Consider the following 11,647-nt stretch of genomic DNA (forward strand, 5'->3'; position numbering starts at 1 on the left):
CTCCAGTCACCTGCAGCCCAAGCACACCTTTCAAATCCTTTCATCACACAATCTGTTGCCCAACCCGTTGGTTCAACTCTCCGCAGATCAAAGATGTGGGAAGGGAGGAGAAGCCATTAACAGATGATCACATCTCTTGCATAGCCTCCCCCTCAGTCATCTCGCCAACAGACAGTGCGAGCAACATCGCAGCCCAAGAAAGATCAGGAGGGGTCGACGGGCCTGTAGGCAGTGGGGTGGGCGGGCGGCGACTCTGACCCCCAAGCCCACCTCAGTGACACTGACATCACGTCCCCCTTTTCCCTTTAAAACTTTCATGGCTGAGCAGAATCTTGGGAGTTGGTTTTGGGGGAACGTGAGTCCACCTTCTCCCCAGATTGCTGGCATTGTGATGAAAAGCAACTTTCCTCTATACCAACATTTGCCTCTCCTGGGGGTTGATGTTTGAGGGCTGAGCAGCCGGACCCCAGCTGGGTAACAGAAGGCCTTCGCCACCCTGGACCCCGTCTTCCGCAGCACGTGGTCCACAGCTCCCCCGGACCCCGTGCGGACCGTGGACGGGCTGTGTCAAGCAGGTGTCTACCTCACTAGCGGAATGGAGTCTCGGAGGGCAGGCAGCACACGCCTTGGCCCCTAGGTCGACTCTTCCACGTTGCAGGATGTTAACACATCTTCTCCAAATGAAGATGACGGTGCAAGAATGGACAAGGTGCAAGAACACGGTAAGGGCTGTCCTCTGTCCTACAGTGACGGAACGCTTTGTCAACATCCCATGTCCTGGTTTCTGTACCTGTCTCCCTCCTACCACGGTCCCCTTTACAGCCCGTTAACCCCCTCCCACAATACAGGTGGGTAACAGTAAGATGCCCCAAAGCCCCTGGTAATCCCCACCTCTAATTCCCCCTGAGAAAGAGGGCATGGACTCCCAGGGAAAAACTGCTGTGTGACACCCGTTATTAGGTTTCTTCTCAAGCTAATTTACCTTCCACAGCGACCTTAGCCTTTTAATTTCTAATCAGACTAATTTCCCTCCTCCTCAGACCTTATGTAAACACAGCGTTCCCCTCTGGATTGGGCCGTGGGGTGAATTCTGGCTGGATGCGTTCCTCGTGTCCCGGGAAAGGACACGCAGGAGGCTGGCCGCTGACGGCTGGAATCAGTGGCGAGCCGGAGACCCTCAGCAGGGGCCGAGCTCTGGGCGCGGCCTTCTCCGGAGGTTCCCAGGGTAGGGCCGGCGTCGCCCTGCTCCTTAATGTTGTTGCTCATTTGCCTGTTAACTGTTTGTAAAGATTTCTCCCTCTTTAAATCTATGACGAAGTTTTCCTACAAGTCCTACAAGCAAGTTGAAAACGAACATTTTGCAGGAGACCCTTATACGGACAGGCGTCCCCGGGGGAAGGCAATGGATGGAACCTGCGAGACCAGAGCTAGTGACACTGGACTGGATGTTAAAAATAACCAAAATGCTATTTAGGGAAGGAAGGGGTTGACGAAAACGCTGGCATCGTTGGGTACCAACCTGTGTGCAGTAAAGATAACACTTGTTTTTTTCCAACAGCAGCTGAATTTTTGTTTTTAGCTCCCACTTCCCCAGATGGCTGCAAGTTTTTTTTTGTTGTTGTTGTTCACTGATGTTCTTGCACTGACTCCGCGTTTCAGGGTTCTCACTGATGGTTGGGGGGGGTGGGGGTCGGCAAGGAAGGACCATCTTGCCTTTGGCATTCCCTTCAGACTTTATTCCTCATGACGTGCTCATTGCCATGTGGTCCTCAGGGGTGGGGCTCTGCTGGGCACTGCTGTGTGTCTTCTTATCCCCTTTGGGTCAAAGTTATTCCCCCGCCCCCGACTCGCCACGTGCTCCCGACGGGCGGGACCGTTCCCACCTGCTGGATCTCAGCCCTCCCCAAGACACCTGCGCATCTGGATATGTCGCCAGGCTCCCCACCAGAAAGATCAGCATTTCAGCTTCCCTGACAGCCCCTCCAACTCACCTGTCTCCCTGCAATATTCGGAGTCTCTATCCGCTCTGGGAAGAGTGCGAAAACATTCTTTTTTTTTTGACCTGTATTCATTCAATGCATTTGGCTCCTGAAGGAATGTGAAAACTCGACAGTCCTGAACTGACTTCTCCTGGCACCTTGTAGTCTCTGAATTAATGAGCTTTTCTTTTCTTTTTTTTTTTTTTAATTGAAGTCTAGTCAGTCTACAACGTTGTGTTCATGTCTGGTGCCCAGCGTCATGTTTCAGTCATGCATACGCATACATATATTCCTTTTCATTTTCCTTCTCATTACAGGTGACCACCAGGTATTGAATATAGCTCCCTGTGCTGTATTTTGCAGTATAAACTTGTTGTTTATCCTTTTTTTTTTTGTGAGGATTCTTCTCACATTTCTTAAGTAAGAGATACTTTGCCAAATGAGCAGTTATCGTGTGCTAATTGTTCGTATGTAGGTGCATTTTTGATGCATTTGTGGGGGAGGGTGAGCTATGCATGCGTCTTCTCTGCCTTCTTGGCCATCTCCCTAATGACCTCTTCTTAAATTCAGAGAATGGGCCTGGATTTACGAATCTCACTGGAGAAGGACACATCACACCAGGAAACGTGACTGGAAGGGCAGAAGAGGAAGTCAACACGGCCGTCTTGTCAAAACCAGTGTTCTGTCCCACCAGGCTTTCGCTGAACGTCTCCTTGCTGAACCCCCCCAAGTCTCCAGAACAGCAAAACTCTCCATCACGTCTCCTTTGACGTCCGTTTCAAGTCGTATCTTGTCCAGCAAGTCCCTCTGAAGAACCTGTGGCTTTCTGTGTGCGCGGCGGGGCTCTGAGTCAACCTGCAGTAACTGTCTACCCTCACGGTGTCACCATCTGGCACCCAGTCAGCCTAGTGTGTGGACATCACCCCCCAACTCCTTCCCACTCAGTAGCTTCTGTGTTCCTACAAGTTCACAGCGCCTCCGACCACAGTGTGTGTTGACCCCAGGAAGGGCATCTAATCTGAGTTGCCTTATTCCATCCCTCTGCACTGGGCCATGAGATAACGTCCCCTTATATAGTAAACTGGGACCAGTCCATGTCGTTCTTTCTCTCGTGCTCCCTGGAGTTCCAGCAAAGTGAAAGAAAAGGAGGGACTTACTCGGGTGCTCCCTCCAGGGTGAAGCATTCCCGAGAGAAAGTAAACAGAATAATTACCAAAGCTACATGCTTCCCAGCCTTCTGGTCGACCTTGTTAATCACCGTGTCTTAGAATTACTAAATCTTTGAATCACAACCATAAGCAATATAGACCTTTCTATGCCTTCTCATCAGGGACGTTTAACAATAACAGACATTGGTCTTCTACTTACAATGCTTTGAGAAATAGAAGACTGGAAGTCCTGCAACACGCGATTCTCAATAGTTATGTACTTTGGACATTTCTGGAGCATATAAATGTGAGCCCAATGGATCTGTCATTGTGGACAGAAGTGTGACGGTGTTTCTCAAACTGGCGAAACTGCTACCTGAAGCGTAATAAACACGTCCTCTGCAACATATCCTGCTAGAAATGCACGCAGATGAAATGCAAAGCTGCACATTCTGCTGAGTCATTGTCCATGTGGTGAATATTGACAGACAGTTTTAATCACACTCTTCATCAATTATCGAGTGCATTCTGACAGAATAATCTCATTTGAAAGAATCATGCTAAAAAAAAAATCAATGCCCTACTTATAAATATGCTAAGCTTCTGGGGGGTAAAAAAGGGCAAAGGATCGTTAACATTTATAAAATAATCTCACTCTTTCTGACGTTGCAGGTAAAATAATCGGACAGACATGAAGAGTTGAAGTTTTTATATTTCTTGAGAGTACACTGTCTTTGTCATAGATCTGCAGCACTGTTTCTATTAAGAAATATCTTCTCAATGGGATCAGGTTTCCAAATTGCGAATGAAATGTAAGCCAGTTATAAATATTCCATAAAACCTGGTTTTGGTCACATAACATTTTTGGATCTGAAAAGAAATATAAATGGTATCTGCGAATGAGGAATTTCCCAGGAGTGCAGCGGAAGTTAATCTCACTTTTGAAAAGAAGACTTGGTAGGCGTACTGTGGAAACTGCTGTTTAAAAGAAAACTAAAAGTGATCTTGTAGGGATCATAAATACATTGCCACAAGGATGCTTTTTTTCCCCCTTACTATGGCTAAGGTTTGCCCTGGCCACTGTAGGATTCAACAATTATTAGGTCCTACATCCATTTTTTTTTTATTGCTACATCACAAATGACCACAAACGAAGTGGCTTGAAACAACCCTAAGACATTCCTGAAAATCATCAGTCTGTCATTGTGTTGAGTATCCTCATGAGACTCACATTAAGGAGGTGACCTGGTCTCTTCCTGACCTCAGAGTCTTTTTTCTGTCTTAAGTGGTTGCAAAATTCAGCTCCCTGTGGCTGTAGGAGTCCCGTCCCCAGCTCCCAGCTGGCTCCTTTCCTCAACGGGGGCTGAGCTCAGCTGCTGGCGCCACTTGCGTTCCTTGTCACGGGGTGCTGTCCAGGCTTCTCAGACAGCCACGCAGAATCTCCCTCTGCTGGAATTCCTCTCGTGCTTAGGAGAAGAACGCTCTCCTTGTGAAAGTCTAACCCAGTTAGGTCGGGCCCAGCAAGGATCATCTCCGTCTGCTGAAATCAACTGTGTCTTGTGACACAGTCTAATCACGGGAGTGAAGGCTCATCCCGTGATGCTCAGATGTTCCGACACTCAAGGGGATTGGGCTATAAGCCTGCCTCCTGCTGGACCCCGGCTTTCTTGATCATATAAATGAATAAAAGATAAATCTAGTGAGAGTGAAACCATGAGTTGAAATCTCACAATCTTGGGGAAGATTGAGTGGTTATTTAGCATGAGACCATCCATGTTCTTCAGAACATAAAGAAACACGGGAAGTCAGAAGTGAAGACCCAGTCATGACGGTGCACTTTCTGCATCTTCCAGAGAAGACACAGGGAAGGGGCTCACTGTCGAGCTAGTCCCTTTAGACAAGGATCTGGGGCTGAAGACAGCCAGCGATCAAGCACTCCTGCCAGTGTGCTGCCATCAGGAATTCTCCCACTGTAGTTCATCCCCATGCACGGAGAGAACCTCCAGCCCTGAGAAGAGTCTACTCAGATATTCTGCACAGGTGACAGGGCTACGAGAAAGCTGATACCTCTGCTTCACTCAACTTCTTTCTTTGTCCTTTTCTTTCATAAAACAAACCTGTTTCCTTTGCAAAAGCAGGGTATTTAGAGTCTACGTTTGATTGCTCTGTGTGGTGGATCAAGACAATTACATTCAGAAGCCATCTTAGAAAAAGATCATTGAAGTGTTGGCAGGAATTAGCCACTTAAAGTCCTTTACTCAACTGGGGCTTCAGGGCATGGCCAGGGCAAAGGACAGCCACTGCACTCCATGTCATGCCCCAGCCAGGGCACTTAGACAATGAAATAGTAACATAAAAAGTCACTTCATGGTGCGCATGCAGCCCTTACCAATACGAGACCATTCCCTTCAGACACAGGAACACACTTGTTGTAATGAAACATGTTCATCCGCATATAATCTACCCTGATATTCGTTTCTTTCTTTCAGTAATTCAGGTGCAAAGATGTGGAATAATCATAGTTCACTGGTATCACTGATGTTTTGTTTCCTTTATCCATCCATCATCCACCCATCTATCCATCCATCCATTCATCCATCCACCCACCATCCATCTATCCACCCATCATCCATCTGTCCATCTCCATTCATCCATCCATCCATCATTCATCTATCCATCCATTTATCTGCCATCCACCCATCCATTCACCCATCCATCCATCTATTCATCTATCCACCCACCATTCATCATCCATCCATTCATCCATCTATCTACCCATCTATCCACCCACCATTCATCATCCATCCATTCATCCATCTATCTACCCATCTCTCCATTCATCCATCATCCATCCATCCATCCATCATTCATCCACTATTCATCCATCCTTCATCCATCTATCCATCCATCTACCCATCCATCCTTCCATTCATGTATTCTTTCCTTTTTAACAATATAATGATTATCTATGGGCCCACAAGCCAAAGGAAAAATGAGAATATTATCAGTAACTTGAATCAATCTACATGCTATTTCCATAAGTAACTGATATCTTGAATTTTTATTGAAAGTTTCCTTTATGTATTAAGTTTAATCCTATAAAGTTATATAATGTCATAAAAGCCATTATTGGTGTCACTTCGTTTTGTGCTGAAACTTTAAAAAAGTAGTGTCATGGCTTAGAGTGACTTGAGGCTTTTTTCAAAAGCTATAGATTAATGTGTTAAGACCCATGGGTATACTTTTGTGTAGCTACAGTTAATCCGCTTTCCTACTGTATAATATTTCATCATCATTTCACTATAATGCCACCATAATGAGGAATTTAAAAGGGATTTATTCTATTTCACTGCATGCCAAAGTACAATGAACACTAGCTCACTATGTGTGCAGTGCCATTTTTCACTAAATATTTAAATCTCCACATGCTGCCTGAGAGACCCGCTTTCCTTTCTCAGTGTAATGAAGATCGCATCTGTCTGATGCTATTAAGCCAGTTGCTACTCAGCGGTGGCAGTTCACAGGAGCCTGAACCCAAAGGAGACCATCAACCAGTAAAATAAAACCATTCTAATGTGTTTTAAAATCCCCATAGCTTTGCAATACTCCAGTAATTCCAGGCAACATTATGTATCAACAGAGATCAAGCAAGTTCTTAAAAAAATGATTATCCATGATTAATGGTTCTCCATTTCACGTTCTGTTAGTGGGGAGAAAATATATGTACAGTCCAGGATGAAACTGTTCCTTCTGATGTTACAGAAATTCCCGAAACATGTTTCCCTTGTATTTAACAACGTTATTGAGATTTCGGACTTTCACTGTGCCTTTTACCTAAGATAAATCATCTTAAAATGAGCAGTTAAATGCCTCTGAAAAAATGTTTCTTGTCACCCTCTGGAAATGAGAAATGCTGCAAGTATTTGGAGCTTAGAACGCCCATCTCCAAATAAATTACATATCTTTCTAAAGGAGAGGAACACAGTCTAATTAACATGCTTTCGGTAACTTGGGGACACAAAGGGCCTGCAATGTATCAATCCTTTCCAATAACCTCACCTCTTTTCCTTTTTCTCATGCATGGTGATGGCTCGGGAGGGGGTCAACAGGGAAAAACCAGCTATGGAAGAATAAGATGATTTTTACGAGCCGTTTAATGATAGAAAAGCAAAGCAGAAAGTCAAAAGAAGCGTAGGGAGAGATGGACTCTCTTCTGAGCAGAGGAAACACACAGCACATCTTGTAAGCCTAGGGATTTCAACATCACATGCTACCTGCGATTTGGCGTCTCCCCACACTGCCTCACTACTGCACAGATGGGTGGAAGACATTGTCCCTGACCCTCCTGGGTTCTCCTAGCTGGTCTAAGAGTTAAAAGGACATGAGACAGATGGAAAGAGACAATCACACAAATGCTTAATAACATTTGGGAGAGACCCAGGAAAACTGAGTCTCTCACCAAAGTGGCCCAAACCCTCACCTTAAACACCAACTTCAGTTAAAGACAAAAGAGGATGTTGGGGGGTAGCGGTCTGGGACTTCAAAGGGGAGGAAGGCAATTCACATGGAGATGGAAAACAAATGTTTGTTAAAAAAAAAGTTCGATGGAACAGGCAGAGACAATGGGGACAAGGAGAGGAATTATTTTAATAAACAGACTCTGCTGGGTCCCTCCCTGTCTGCACAGCTGGTTCATGTAATAGCCATCTACGGTGACAACTCCCATCCTGGGACAGGTCCCCCACCTACATTCTTTAAGCTGTTAGGAGGAAGGTGAAAGGTTCTTCCTGAGTTTCTTGAGACATTTTGGGGTGGTGAGGTTTGCTCCCCTACACAGGTTCACCTGCCATCTGACCTCAAAGAGTGGATATTTGGCAAAACCCAGGAAGGATTATGGGCTTGCCCCTTAGAGACAGAGTGATCCTGACAGAGACTAGGACATATGACTTATCAATGTAAATATTACAGACGTTAGTTATGACTGGTGGGAAGTGGGCCAACTGGAAAACCTTGTATTAGTTCTACAAAACGGAGACAACACATTTTGCCAACCTCTAGTAAAATTTGATGATTTCTGGTAGAACAGATAAAGACAGACTGAAACAAACACACACGTGTGTGTGTGTGTTTTCATATACACACACTCCATGTGTTACATTTATATAGGAAGTGGGTAATACACAGTTTTTCACAAGAAGGTCCAAACAATGCATAATGCTGTTCTGCTACCAGGATGTGGATCTGGATGTCTTGGGTTCTTTTGAATTTTATACATCATATTGCCACTTAAAAAGTACATATTAAAATACAAGAAGTGACTGAAATACACAGCACCTGTCACAGAATTCACATAGTGACAGGCAATGCTTAGGAAAGTCAACACCCTAACTCACTGTGTTGCAGGAAAATGAGGGGCGCAAGAAAATGGTCACAACTCACGTCTCAGGTGAGTCCCTGGCATGCACCCTGCCAAGGGAAGGTCCTTAGATTCCCACAGGAAACAATTTAAGAGTGAGCCAAAGGAGAGTGAAAGTGGACTTATGCAGGGAGCCGCACACTCCACAGAGGGTGGGCCGTCTCAGAAGGGGAGAGGCCCCAGGGTATGGGGTTGTTAGTTTTTATGGACTAGTTTCATCTGCTAACAAGTGGGAGGATTATTCCAATTATTTCAAAGAAGAGGGTAGGGATTTCCAGAAATTAGGCCACCGCCTACTTTTTGGCCTTTGACAGTCAGCCTGGGAACTGTCATGGCAGCTGTGGATGTGCCATTTAGCGGCTGGTGTATTACCGTCAGCGTATAATGAGGCTCAAGGTCCAGTGGGAGTTGAGTCTTCTGCCATCTTGGGCCCGGTTGGTTCTAACCAGTTTTTGTTGTATCCTCAAGGGCTGTGTCATTCTTTTAATGGTGGTGGCCTACCCTGCCCCCTTCCCTCCTGTCTCAATTTGTTGGTAAAATGCTAACAGTACTACAAAGTAGGTTAAGGGTTTCTAGACTAATGGAAAAAAAATGCATCTTTCAACTGAAATGTGTTTTCTTCGAAAACAGCTGGATTTTCTTTTGTATCTGCTGTACTTAACTGCTTTGTATCTGCTCTGAAAGCATGTATAAAATAGGCACATTGCTGCAGATTATCTCCAAATTTCATTTCTGTGCTAACATTGTATAATATTATGATTGTAAAGAAAAAGTAATTTTGAGAATTAAAAAAAAGGATGGTTGGGAAATATTATCAAGACATTAACATACAGAGAGCTGAAAATTATCATTCAGTTTAACTGTCAAAAAACATTTCAGTTAGTTAGACCCACGAACGGGCTGTCATTATATTCCCACAGTGATCCGTATTTTCTGAATTAAATAGATTTTTCTTTTTTCTTTTTTTTTTCAAGCTTAACATTGTTACTGAATTTCTTCCTTTTCATCAGCCTCCTTCCCCATTCCTCTTCATCCCAATGACTTTCCCACCTGCATTGACTACTTACAGATAATGCTTTTACAGATCACAGCATTTTATAGGGAATGGGAAAAAAAAAAAAAAACATCTTCTTGGGGCTGATAGCTAAGCTGACTGATTTTCATTTGCCAGTCTCTCCACTATGAATGTTGACTTAGCCAGATAAAACACCAGCTTGATCAACTGCCTGGCTTACACTTAGCCAGCTATTTGGCAGAGAAACCTCTGTTTTCAGTATCCTTCCCATCTTTCTGACAAAGAAACAGAAAGTCAAATTTCTCCTTAAGTTAGAGAAACCAGAACAGGCTGCTCGAGAAAAAAACAAAACAAAACAAAACAAAAACACAAAACAAGAAAAACGCATGTGCATAGTCTCATGCGATAAATAATTCTTCCACATGAGATTCTAAGGTACTAGATTTTAACTCACGGAAACAGTCATTCCACATGACTAAAAAGATGATAGAGGGAACAAGGGGAGAGAGAAAGCCATGATACGTCTGCACGTACGCGCACAGGCAGACCTCGTGTTTTTGGACCTCACAGGTAATTGCATTTTTTTGGCAAAAACTGAAGACTGTGGCAATCCGGCCTCGACCAAGTCTGTCGGCGCCATTTTCCCAACAGCATGTGCTCACTCTGTGTCTCTGCTTCACGTTCTGGTAATTCTCACAGTGTTTCAAACGTCTTCACTACGATTATGTTTGTGGTGGTGTCTGTGATCAGTGGTCTTGGATGTTACTTTTAAGACTCGCTGAAGACTCAGAGGATGGTTAGCACTTTTTTTTTTTAAATAAAGCAGTTTTCAATGAAGGTCTGTACCTTCTTATTTTTAGATATAATGCTATTGCACACCTAATGGACTATAGTCTAATGTAAACATTAGTTTTAGCTGCACTGGGAAACCAAAAAATTCGTGTGACTCACTTTATTGTGATATTGGCTTGATTGTGTTGGTCTGGAACCAAACCTGCAGTTTCTCCGAGGTCTCCCTCTCTATACATCTCAATGGATCATGACACAGTATGGAAACAGCTTTGAAGTTTTTAAGATTTAGACCTCTTCTCTGGGGCCCAATGGTATTGATCTTGAAGGCAGAATAGGCATTGCATGATTGTCCTCTTGAAAGACGAGTTTAAGTGAAACATAGTTTCTAAAGAATGTGGCGATATACAGGTGGTGGTTCCCAGCAGGGGTTTAATGCAGAGCTACAGGAGAACATATGCGGCTGTTGTGTTAGTCCGCAAGAGATGCCTTAACAAACATCACAGAATGGAGAACTTAACAGAAAGTTATTTTCTCATGATTCTGGAGGCTGGAGTCTGAGATCAGGGTGTGAGCAGGGCTGGGGTCTCCTGAGCCCTCTCCCCTTGGTGTGTGGACGGCCGTCTCCTCCCTGTGTCCTCCCGTGGGCGTCCCTCTGCGTGTGTCTGGGTCCTCATCTCCTCTTCTTATAAGGACCCCAGTCCTATGGGATCAGGACCCACCTAGTGACCTCATTTTACCTTCATCACCTCTTTAAAGACCCCCGTCTCCAAATCAGCCCCATTCTGAGGCCCTGGGGGGTTAGGATTTCAGTACAGGAATTTGGGGTGGGGACACATTTCAGCCCATTACAGTTGTCAAAAGACCTGGTGACGCCAAGCATGATTACGAAAGAAAGTGCAAAGTATTCTTCATTACCTCAGTTACGATGGCACTATTCCTCCATCACTGATGCTCAAAACCCACCTGCTAAAACTAGAAAACTAGATCAATCGCATCCTGAAGCTGCACAAACGCCGGATCGCTGGCACACAGCACCCGGACCGTCGTGTCTGCGGTTCCCGCGGCGCCAGGGCAGCAGAGCCGGGCAGCCCCGAGGCCGTCACAGACAGACCCTCACTCTTCTGGACCTTCCTTGCTTTCGAGCTTTCTGTGAGCAGGGCAGGTGCGAAGACAGGTGACGGCCAAATCTCACAGCCTTCACACGAGTGAAGTCGACACCTTACTCGCCTCACACGGAGGTCAGAGAAGGGGGCTCCGTTTCACCCGGGTGTTTAGGGGCCTGGGCTCCTGGAAATGA

This window comes from Camelus bactrianus, chromosome X (genome assembly GCF_048773025.1).
Source record: "Camelus bactrianus isolate YW-2024 breed Bactrian camel chromosome X, ASM4877302v1, whole genome shotgun sequence".
NCBI classification, from domain to species: domain Eukaryota; kingdom Metazoa; phylum Chordata; class Mammalia; order Artiodactyla; family Camelidae; genus Camelus; species Camelus bactrianus.